The sequence below is a fragment of the Limanda limanda genome, chromosome 15, assembly GCF_963576545.1.
Source record: "Limanda limanda chromosome 15, fLimLim1.1, whole genome shotgun sequence".
Lineage (NCBI taxonomy): Eukaryota > Metazoa > Chordata > Actinopteri > Pleuronectiformes > Pleuronectidae > Limanda > Limanda limanda.
In genome coordinates, this window is record NC_083650.1 from 24,944,236 (window position 1) to 24,953,242 (window position 9,007).

Genomic DNA, 9,007 nt, shown 5'->3' on the forward strand with positions numbered 1-9,007 from the left:
TGTTTTTTAAATAAATTTGCGACTCAATAAATCCACTTTCCACTTGAACGTAATTCTCTTATCGTCGCGGATCATGAATCACAAACAACTGCTTCATAACTTCATTTTGCATCATCACACTTTTTATTGCGATGGCCTTTGGCTGATTGACAAAATGAAAAACATCCTCCTCATCCTCACCATCATCACCATCCTCCTCCTCCTCATCATCATCATCGCAACTTAACCAGAAATTTATATTAACACGATCTCTCTTCGATATTAAAATAAAGCACAATCTCATTTCTTATTCAAATGATAGCATTAGGCGCCCGTGCATTTATCACCGGCTACAGGAGTGAGGTTATAAACAATGCCATTCATTACCCGGCCCAGATGCAGCGGTTGTTGATTAAAGGGCTTTGAGTGTAGCAGCCACACACACTCGCACACGTCTACACACGTCTACACACACGCTGACACACACACACACAGATGGGTGGACATTAGGAGAGAGAGAGGCCATCTGAATAGGCTGGAGGGACATTAACGGCAACAATGATTGATATTTGCCGCGCAGGCTTTTTAATGGTATTGTTATTCCTCAGAGTTATACCCCGTCCTCCCCACGTCTCGTCTCGCAGATAAATGGAGGTGTAATAATGAATAGAAATTATCCTGATTATTTTGGTGGAGGTGGCGAGAGAGCAAGTGAGGAGGGGGGGTTGGTAATCTAGGGTGAAGCTTAAAGCTCAGTCAACAGTGTGTTGTGAGCGTTCCTTAATGTTCAGCAGCTCGGTTCGAACAGGAGAAATGTGAGGGGGGGGTGCACCTTTAAATAATGCATCTTTTTGAATTAAAATTGTATTTACATTTTTTAATATAAATAAAGCAAAATGCAGAATTTGCTTCATCCCAACATGTCAATGAAAAAAAAATAGACCTAAAAGAGATTTATTTTCAAATGTAGAATATATTGTGTTTAAGTTTCAGTTTATAATAGAATTTAAAAAGGATTTAATCTTCAGACCGCAGACTTTCACCAAAATGTGATTCTGAGGAAATGTTAAAATAACCAAAACCGATCTGATGTGTTTATAGTAACATGGGTAATTTACCTCAATGCTTTATAAACTATATTAACTTCAGTGTCAACGTATATGTAAAAACAAGTCTGTGGTTTTTATCAAATTAAATAATTCTATTAAATTGTGTTAATTCATTTTATTCATTTTATGGTATATACCCATCTGTTCTCCTATGAAAACATATATTTAAACCTAATACATCTGGATTTTTATTTGAATTTGCACCAAATTGCACAAATATCACTCCTCTAAAAACCCATAAATCTTTACCTAGGAAATTTGTGGTAGAAAATATCTTATTCACCAATAAAAAAATTCTCTTTATCAGGATCCACTCAAACCTTTAATTGTTTCTCTCCTGGCTCAAGTTGTGTGTCAATCCCTTCAGTCGTCTTTGTGTGTAATCCTGCTGACACACAAACAAACGGACCGAGGTGGAAACATAACCTCCTCTGACCGACTGGTTCACAGGCACCGAACAGAACCGGCTGAACCAGGACCTGAACCAGGACCTGAACCAGGACCTGAACCAGGACCTGAACCAGAACCTGAACCAGAACCTGAACCAGAACCTGGTCCTGAGGAACCGAGACGTGACCGAGTCGTGTTTTCTTCAGAGCGTCGATCACGTGATCAGCTGAAGTGAACAACGCCAGAACTCATTATCTGATGTGTGAGGCCAGCTTGTCCAAAGCAGTTGTGTTTATTACGCACTTCTTTGGCACCTGCTGCAGCGAGTCGGGCCTGCCAGGACACACACACACACACACACACACACACACACACACACACACACACACACACACACACACACTCTCCACTTCCACTCAAACGTTGGCCATTATCACTTTTCAATTACATTTGCAGGACTCAGCTGTTGTTTCTGTTGTTTCAGTGAAACTTGAATTATTTAAACCAGCTTCACTTAACTCACATCATCACGTTACACCTGGAGTATAAACATGCACATTTAGCACAATAACAAACGGGATGTTTTACAGATTTATGGGCAAATTGTATTTATCGTGGCCTCAATGGGAAACTACACATTTTAAAGTGTGTGTTGTTTCTACTCTGTAGTTTTTTGTGTCTTTCTTCCTCAACGTTTTCTATCGAATGGAAACAGACATTTTGTTCTTGTCTGGCTTGAAGGAGGATTTTTCATCCCATTTATTATTTGCAGAAACCAAATTCATCGTCTTCTTGTTATTTTCAAATCCTCCTTCTCTCCATTTTAACCGCGAGACTTCTTCCTCCCTCTCCTCCTCTTCCTCCTCCTCCTCCACACCAACATGTTGTGCATCATCCACTCCCTCCCTCCATCCCTCCTCCCTGTCTCCTTCCTCCCTCTCCTCGGGTGTAATGGTGTGATGCTTCCCTCCACCCCTCCACCCCTCCACTCCTCCACCCCTCTCAGTAATCAGGGCCAGATGGAGGCAGGGATGGAGTGATGGAGGGAGGGAGGATTGGGTTTGGTCCTAGCAGTGTCTCAGAACGCTGGGAGCTGTCAGCCCTGCAGGGAGAGAGGAATTCTCCGGCAATAAAATGTGGATTTATCACCACTCTACCACAGCGAGAGAGAGGAGAGAGAGAGAGAGATGGAGGGAGAGAGGGTGTGAGGCTGAGAAAGGGACGAAGAGATCAGGAAAGTCAGATAGAGACGGGTGAGGTGGGGGAGAGAAGGATATAGGGGAGGCAGAGAGAGAAACCCGCAGAGGGATAAAGAGAGAGAAGAAACCCTGATACCAGACTCTTCATCATCGTAAAGCTTCAGACAGATGAGGAAGGTTGAAGGAGGGAACATGCAGCATGATGGACTGAGAGGAGGAGGAGGAGGAGGAGGGGGAGGAGGAGGAGGAGGAGGAGGAGGAGGAGGAGCCAGGAGACGAGACGGGAAACCAAATGAAGAGAGACAGTTGTGTGATGACACCCGCTGCTCGTCCGCTCAGGTTCTCGACAATCTCTCTCTCTCTCTCTCTCTTTGCCATCTGTAGCAGGAGGAGAGAGAGAGAGAGAGGCGAGCATCTGTCCAGCAAGTGATGCCCGGTGGCGCCCAGGGGCCGGGGGGTGGAGGGGGGGGTGAAGCAGAGAGACTCCGCCCCCCCGACTGGGCCAAATGAACCTGCTAAAACAACCGCTCTCCACAATCGTCTGTGTAATTGAAACCAGAATGTGCAGGATTTGATAAATTGCTTGACCCTGCAGGAATGTTAAGGTCGTAAATTTTTAGTGCATTTTGGCCGTGGTGAGGTGTGCATAGGTGCATGTTCAGAGTGTGTGTGTGTGTGTGTGTGTGTGTGTGTGTGTGTGTGTGTGTGTGTGTGTGTGTGTGTCTGTCTGTGTGTGTGTGTGCGTCTGAGGTTCACAGAGAAAGGCCTGCGTCTGTATTTATTGTTTGAAAACATGAAGGTCTGCCAGAGTTGTGTCGAGGTGGCAAGAGGCGAACGTGAGTGCACGTACATGCACGAGCAGAAACGTGACTATTCATACACACACGTAGAACCGATGCTATATATTCTATAGATTGTGTTTCTGCATGTTTGACGAAGGGAGCTGTTTAGTGACGCCGTGAAGAAGAAGAACACACATTCACTAAACTACACACACACACAGAATACTCACAACAGTGTGTTCATTCATTTAAATATTTTATTTTTATTTTTATATACTCAAAGAGCAAACAGTAAAATAGTGTTTTACTTTCCCAGTCCTCGATGTGTGCGATAAGTGAATTCTACTTTCCTTCAAACATTTTCTTAAAGTTTTTCTTCACAGTCCAAACTTCTTCCTTTTTGTATCTAGAGCAAATGTGGGCTGATGAGTTTCCTTCACACGATTCTGACTTCATGACTTTTGCTCACATGCGGCTCCAACTTATCAAATGTTCTGTGGCTGGAGAAAGTTTTTTATGTTCATAAAACTGTTTGAAATGATTTTGCAAAACGTGTGTCGTCTGTAAATCACTGAGCTCGATACGGGAGAAGTGATGATTCTGCATTCGGCTGCTTCTCAGGTTCGAGTCTTGAATATAGTTTGTACTCGAGAGTTGAGGGATTGTTTTTTGTTCATTTGCTATTTTGTCGGCTCTTGTTTGTGATTTTTAGCCATTTGATTAGTCGAGAAGAAGCTTTTCAGCCAAGATGCAGCAGATAAGTGCAGTTTTCAAAAGCTTTAAATCAATTGTCTTTGAACCCTTTTCTTCATCTGTTGATAAATAAGAGCCGATTCTATCTGATCCAACCAACCAGTAAAACCCAGAGTGTTGAGGCTTGAAGCTTCCTGGTCTTGGAGACAGTCCAGTTCTTGAAGCTGCTCCTCGTCACTCGTGCTGTTATTTTAGTTCAGAAGCTGATCATCATCTCACCTGCTGAGAGAACCAGGCCACATGGAGAACAGGTCCAGGCTGCACCTTCAGGTTCTTCTTCCTGCCTTGTGTCCAGGTCTGATCACACCAAGATGTTTAATGAAGGTCTGAAAACGGCCGAGAACCAAACCATCCTTCTCCCATCATCATTAGATTCATTCATTCATTGTGAAAAATGAAAGGGAACCGAACATATTGTTTTTACCTTGATACTAAAGTGATGATGTGTTAGAAACCCCATCAAATGTCATCAGAATCTCAATAGAAACCTTAATACTTGTATTCATGTAGATGTGAAAAGCTCAGTTCCTGTACGAGTGGAGCAGCCTCCATGTGTCTGGACGTGAGCAGAGCTGAGGACATGGAGAACCAGGACCACGGGGGCACGGGGGGGGGCATGGGGGGGTCAGCACAATGTAAACACGGAGCGCTGCAGGATTTACGATGTTTGAGGAGAGGGTCTGCACATTCTCACAATCATAATTGCTTTTTTGCAGCTTTTCAATCAACTCGACTTGGTGGATTTTGGTATTTTTAGTCTTCACCTCTCGCTGCCCCCCCCCCGCCCCCCCCTGTCGTCAGGTCGGCTGCTCGGTGTCGTTAGCGTAGCCGTTAGCGTCTCCGGGACTGAAATCTCAACTTTCGTCCAAAGATTCTTCTTCTGCGTGTTTCTTCTCTCTCTCTCTCTCTCTCTCTCTCTCTCTCTCTCTCTCTCTCTCTCTCTCTCTCTCTCTCTCTCTCTCTCTCTCTCCAGAACCCTCGACCTCGGCTCTGGCCGGCAGCGAAGGGGAAACCCAGTCACACATCTTGACATCTGGTTGGACAGGGAGAGCATGCAGCTGCTGGTGGGAGAGACAGAACCCCCCCCCCCCGACCCCCACCCCCCCCATCTGTTGACAGTCGTTACCTGTGCCCCGGCGGACCCTCGCTGCCCCCCAGATAAAACGACCTCTATACCCGAGCCAGACGCATAAATATTTCTCTTTCTATTTTTCCAAAATAGCTTTTAATTTCGCAAGTTTTTACGACCCTGATATTAAGTGCATGTGTTTTACAAGACCCCGTGTCCTCTGCCTCACCCCCACCCCCCCCACACACACTTCTCTTTCAAAGGTCTTCTGAAGAAAAGAGGAGAGGAGGAGAAGGAGAAACTGGGGGAAAGTTGAGCGAGGGATGAGTGAATCAAAGGATCCTCATGCTCCACCTGCCGGGTGCAGCTCGTTAGCAGAGCTGCTAACGTCTGTCCTGGAATCGCTCCAACGCCATTTCATCCCAGAACCGGTTCTGAATCCTGGACTCTGAGGTTTGGCCGAGCACTGATTTGAATTTGTTAGACCTTTTAACATTTAGTCGATGCTAACTCTTGATACAAGTCATCAAATGCTTTATGGCTAGTTTTTGAAATTTCCAACATTAGCTCCTTTTTGAAACTGAAGCCTTGCTCGTGATATACATGTCGCTGTTTCTCTTGTTGGACTCTCCGGTGTGTTATCAACAAATATCCAAGAAGTTCCAACGCCATTCCTCCATCACAGAACCGGTTCTGAATCCTGGACTCTGAGTTTTGGCCGAGCACTGATCTGAATATGTTTCACATTTTAACATTTAGTCGATGCTAACTCTGGATAAAAGTCTTCAAATACTTCATGGCTAGTTTTGAAATTTCCAACATTAGCTCAACCTCTAACTGAAGTCCTGCATGTGATATACATGTCGTTGTTTCTCTTGTGGGACTTTCCGGCGTGTTAGGACCAAATTGCCAAGAAGCCGACTTTCCAGTGGAAGGAAAAAGACACAAAAATAAAATTGCAGTTTTGTCTGGGTGAAACTATAATTGATTGAATATTTATTTAAGCCTCGGAAAACGCATTGAGGGACAAGACCCTCATTTACAATGGTGCCGAGGGTACAATAAAAAGTTGATACATTGAAGAGTTAATACATTGAATAAATAAGAATGAAATAAATATGCATATATATATATATATATATACAGTAATACAAGGTATAAAACAATTCATCAGTATAAAATACTACGGCGAAGTCATAATACTTTAAAGATGTGGAAACGGATCAGTAGCTATAATCGTGTACTCACCAATCCAGCATTTTCAGCAAATTTTCTATGCTTGTATCGCAACATAGCCGTTTCTCACTTGTTAGCATTGCAAATGTAGCAATGCTTATGATTTCACACCATGCACGGAGCAGAGACGGGTGAAATATAGAAGATATGTTCATCATCATTACGGAATGGGGATGAAATATAGTTTAGAAAATGATTAGTTGCGTGTTTCTACCAAACAACGTGTCATCACCATGTTGCCGATAGAGAACCACACGTATGTTCCAGTCCCTGAGATTCTCTCCAACCAGCTTCTCCATATGTGTCTGTGTTCTTAGCCTCTCTGTGACCCCCCCCACCCTCTCCCCCCCATCACCCACATGTGTTCCAGTGACCAGTCGGGGCACAAAGCTCGGATTCATCTTTCACGCAGATTTCTAAATTTCATCAGCACATGAGGTCGAGCTCGTTTCACTTGAAAAGAACTCAATGTAAACTTCTCACTCAGTTTATAAATTCATGCAAATAGTAAATTAGAAACAAAGAGAAAATGACAGATTTGGCTCCAAGTGAACTTTAGTTGAATGTTTGATTTCTCGAGTGTAAAGAATGTTGGTGTTTACATTTTTTGTCCTGTTTGATTTACAGAACGTTTGATTTAATGTAAACTTTATACTCAGTGAAAGTTTTTAGTTATTGAGCTGTAGAATAATTTAAACCTCCAGAATAGACACAAAACTTCCTCAGTGTCACTAACTTAAATTTAACTTTCACTATAAAAGATAATTATTTAGATTTATAAATTCATGTACATTGTAAATTAGAATCAAAGGGAAAATTACATGTTTAAATGTTTTGTCCTGTTTGATTTACAGAACATTTGATTTAGCATCTCACTCAGTTTTCTGTTTCCTCTGCTACAGACACAAGTCATCTCATGTTTCATATTTCATTCAATTCAGACGAGGTTATTCACCCACTGAGCACTTTATTAGGAACAGTAACACTCTGCAGATTCTTCCTTTGCTCTCAACACAGCTTCAGGTTTTTCTGGCTTCAATGCTACGAAACGTCTGCAGCTTTCCTTTTGAGTTTCGGGTCCGTGTCGACATGATTGCATCACAAACTCTCTGTAGAAATATCAGCATAATATTCATATCGTGTTTCTGCTGCTCCTCCACATCCCAGAGCTGTTGATTCCAGTTTCACTGAGCTCATCACTGTGTTCATGAAACCAGGCTGAGGTCACAGACTGTAAATAAAGATGGACGACACATCGAAACCGAGGCCAAAAGATTCCACATCTGGGTGTGGCCATCTTATGCTGGTGATGTCATTTGGTCCCGCCCATAGACCCATCATGAGTCATTATCAGCTGTCAATCAAAAAGGTTCCCCCTGGTTTAATGGCATCAAACAACTTATTCAAACAAAACGTATATAAAATAAATGATCACTGGGAAAAATCTACTAACCTGGAGGAGGTGTGGTTTATGACCTACACTCCACTCAGCCACCAGGGGGCAATCAAGATGACTTTGGCTCCACTCTTGAGGAAATATCACGTCATCCATTTTAATTTACGGTCCATGGTTTGAGATGGAATGTTTTCTGTGATGTGGCGCTTTGTCGCGTTGGAAGTTGTCGTTAGAAGATGTAAAACTACCGAACGCACAATGTCAACAACACATATTGACTTGAATCCTGATTTATTGACTTCACAAAGATGTTTTCCTGCTCCTAGCGGTCTACAGAGTGGTTATCTGAGTCACCTGAGCTCCTCTGACAGCCGAAATCTACTTCCCCTCTGAATTCTCAGAGCTGCTGCTCGCCGAGTCCCGTTTGGTTTTTGGCATCGAGAACAAACTGAAGAGACGTCTGTGTGTTAAAATCCCAAGAGATCAGCAGTTTCACAAATACTCCAACCAGCCCGTCTGGCACCGGGAGTCGTGCCACATAATCACATTTTTCTCCCATTCTGATGTTCACATTTTAACTGGAGGTCACGACCTGCATCTGCATCGTTTCATGTAATCCACTGCAGGCAAATGACTGGTTTATTGAATAATATCAGAATAAAGCCGGCGAACAGGTGTTCCTAATAAAGTGCTCGGCGACAAAGAGACAATAAAATTAAAGTAAATAAAAAGACGAGGGAGAAATCGACAGGATTTTTCTTACCCTCCATTTTTCATGGAGTTTATTATTGCACATTAAACAGCGGCGTCCGTGCTCCTCTCTGCGAGACGTCCCGGTTCACAAGTGCAGAACAGACATCAGAGCCGGGCTGCAGATGAAATACGCCACAATAAATCCCCCGGGTATTTCTCCAACACGCTTGCATCACGCCGTCCGCTGGGCTCAGATTTAGCTCGAGCGGTGACATGAGTTACGGCGCCCTGTCTGAAACCACCTTGGGAGGATTTATGGCTGTGGCACACAACTCTGAATGGAGGAATATTTGGAAAAGGGGGGGAGAGAAAAACTCAATTTATTCATTTTGCTTTGAGTT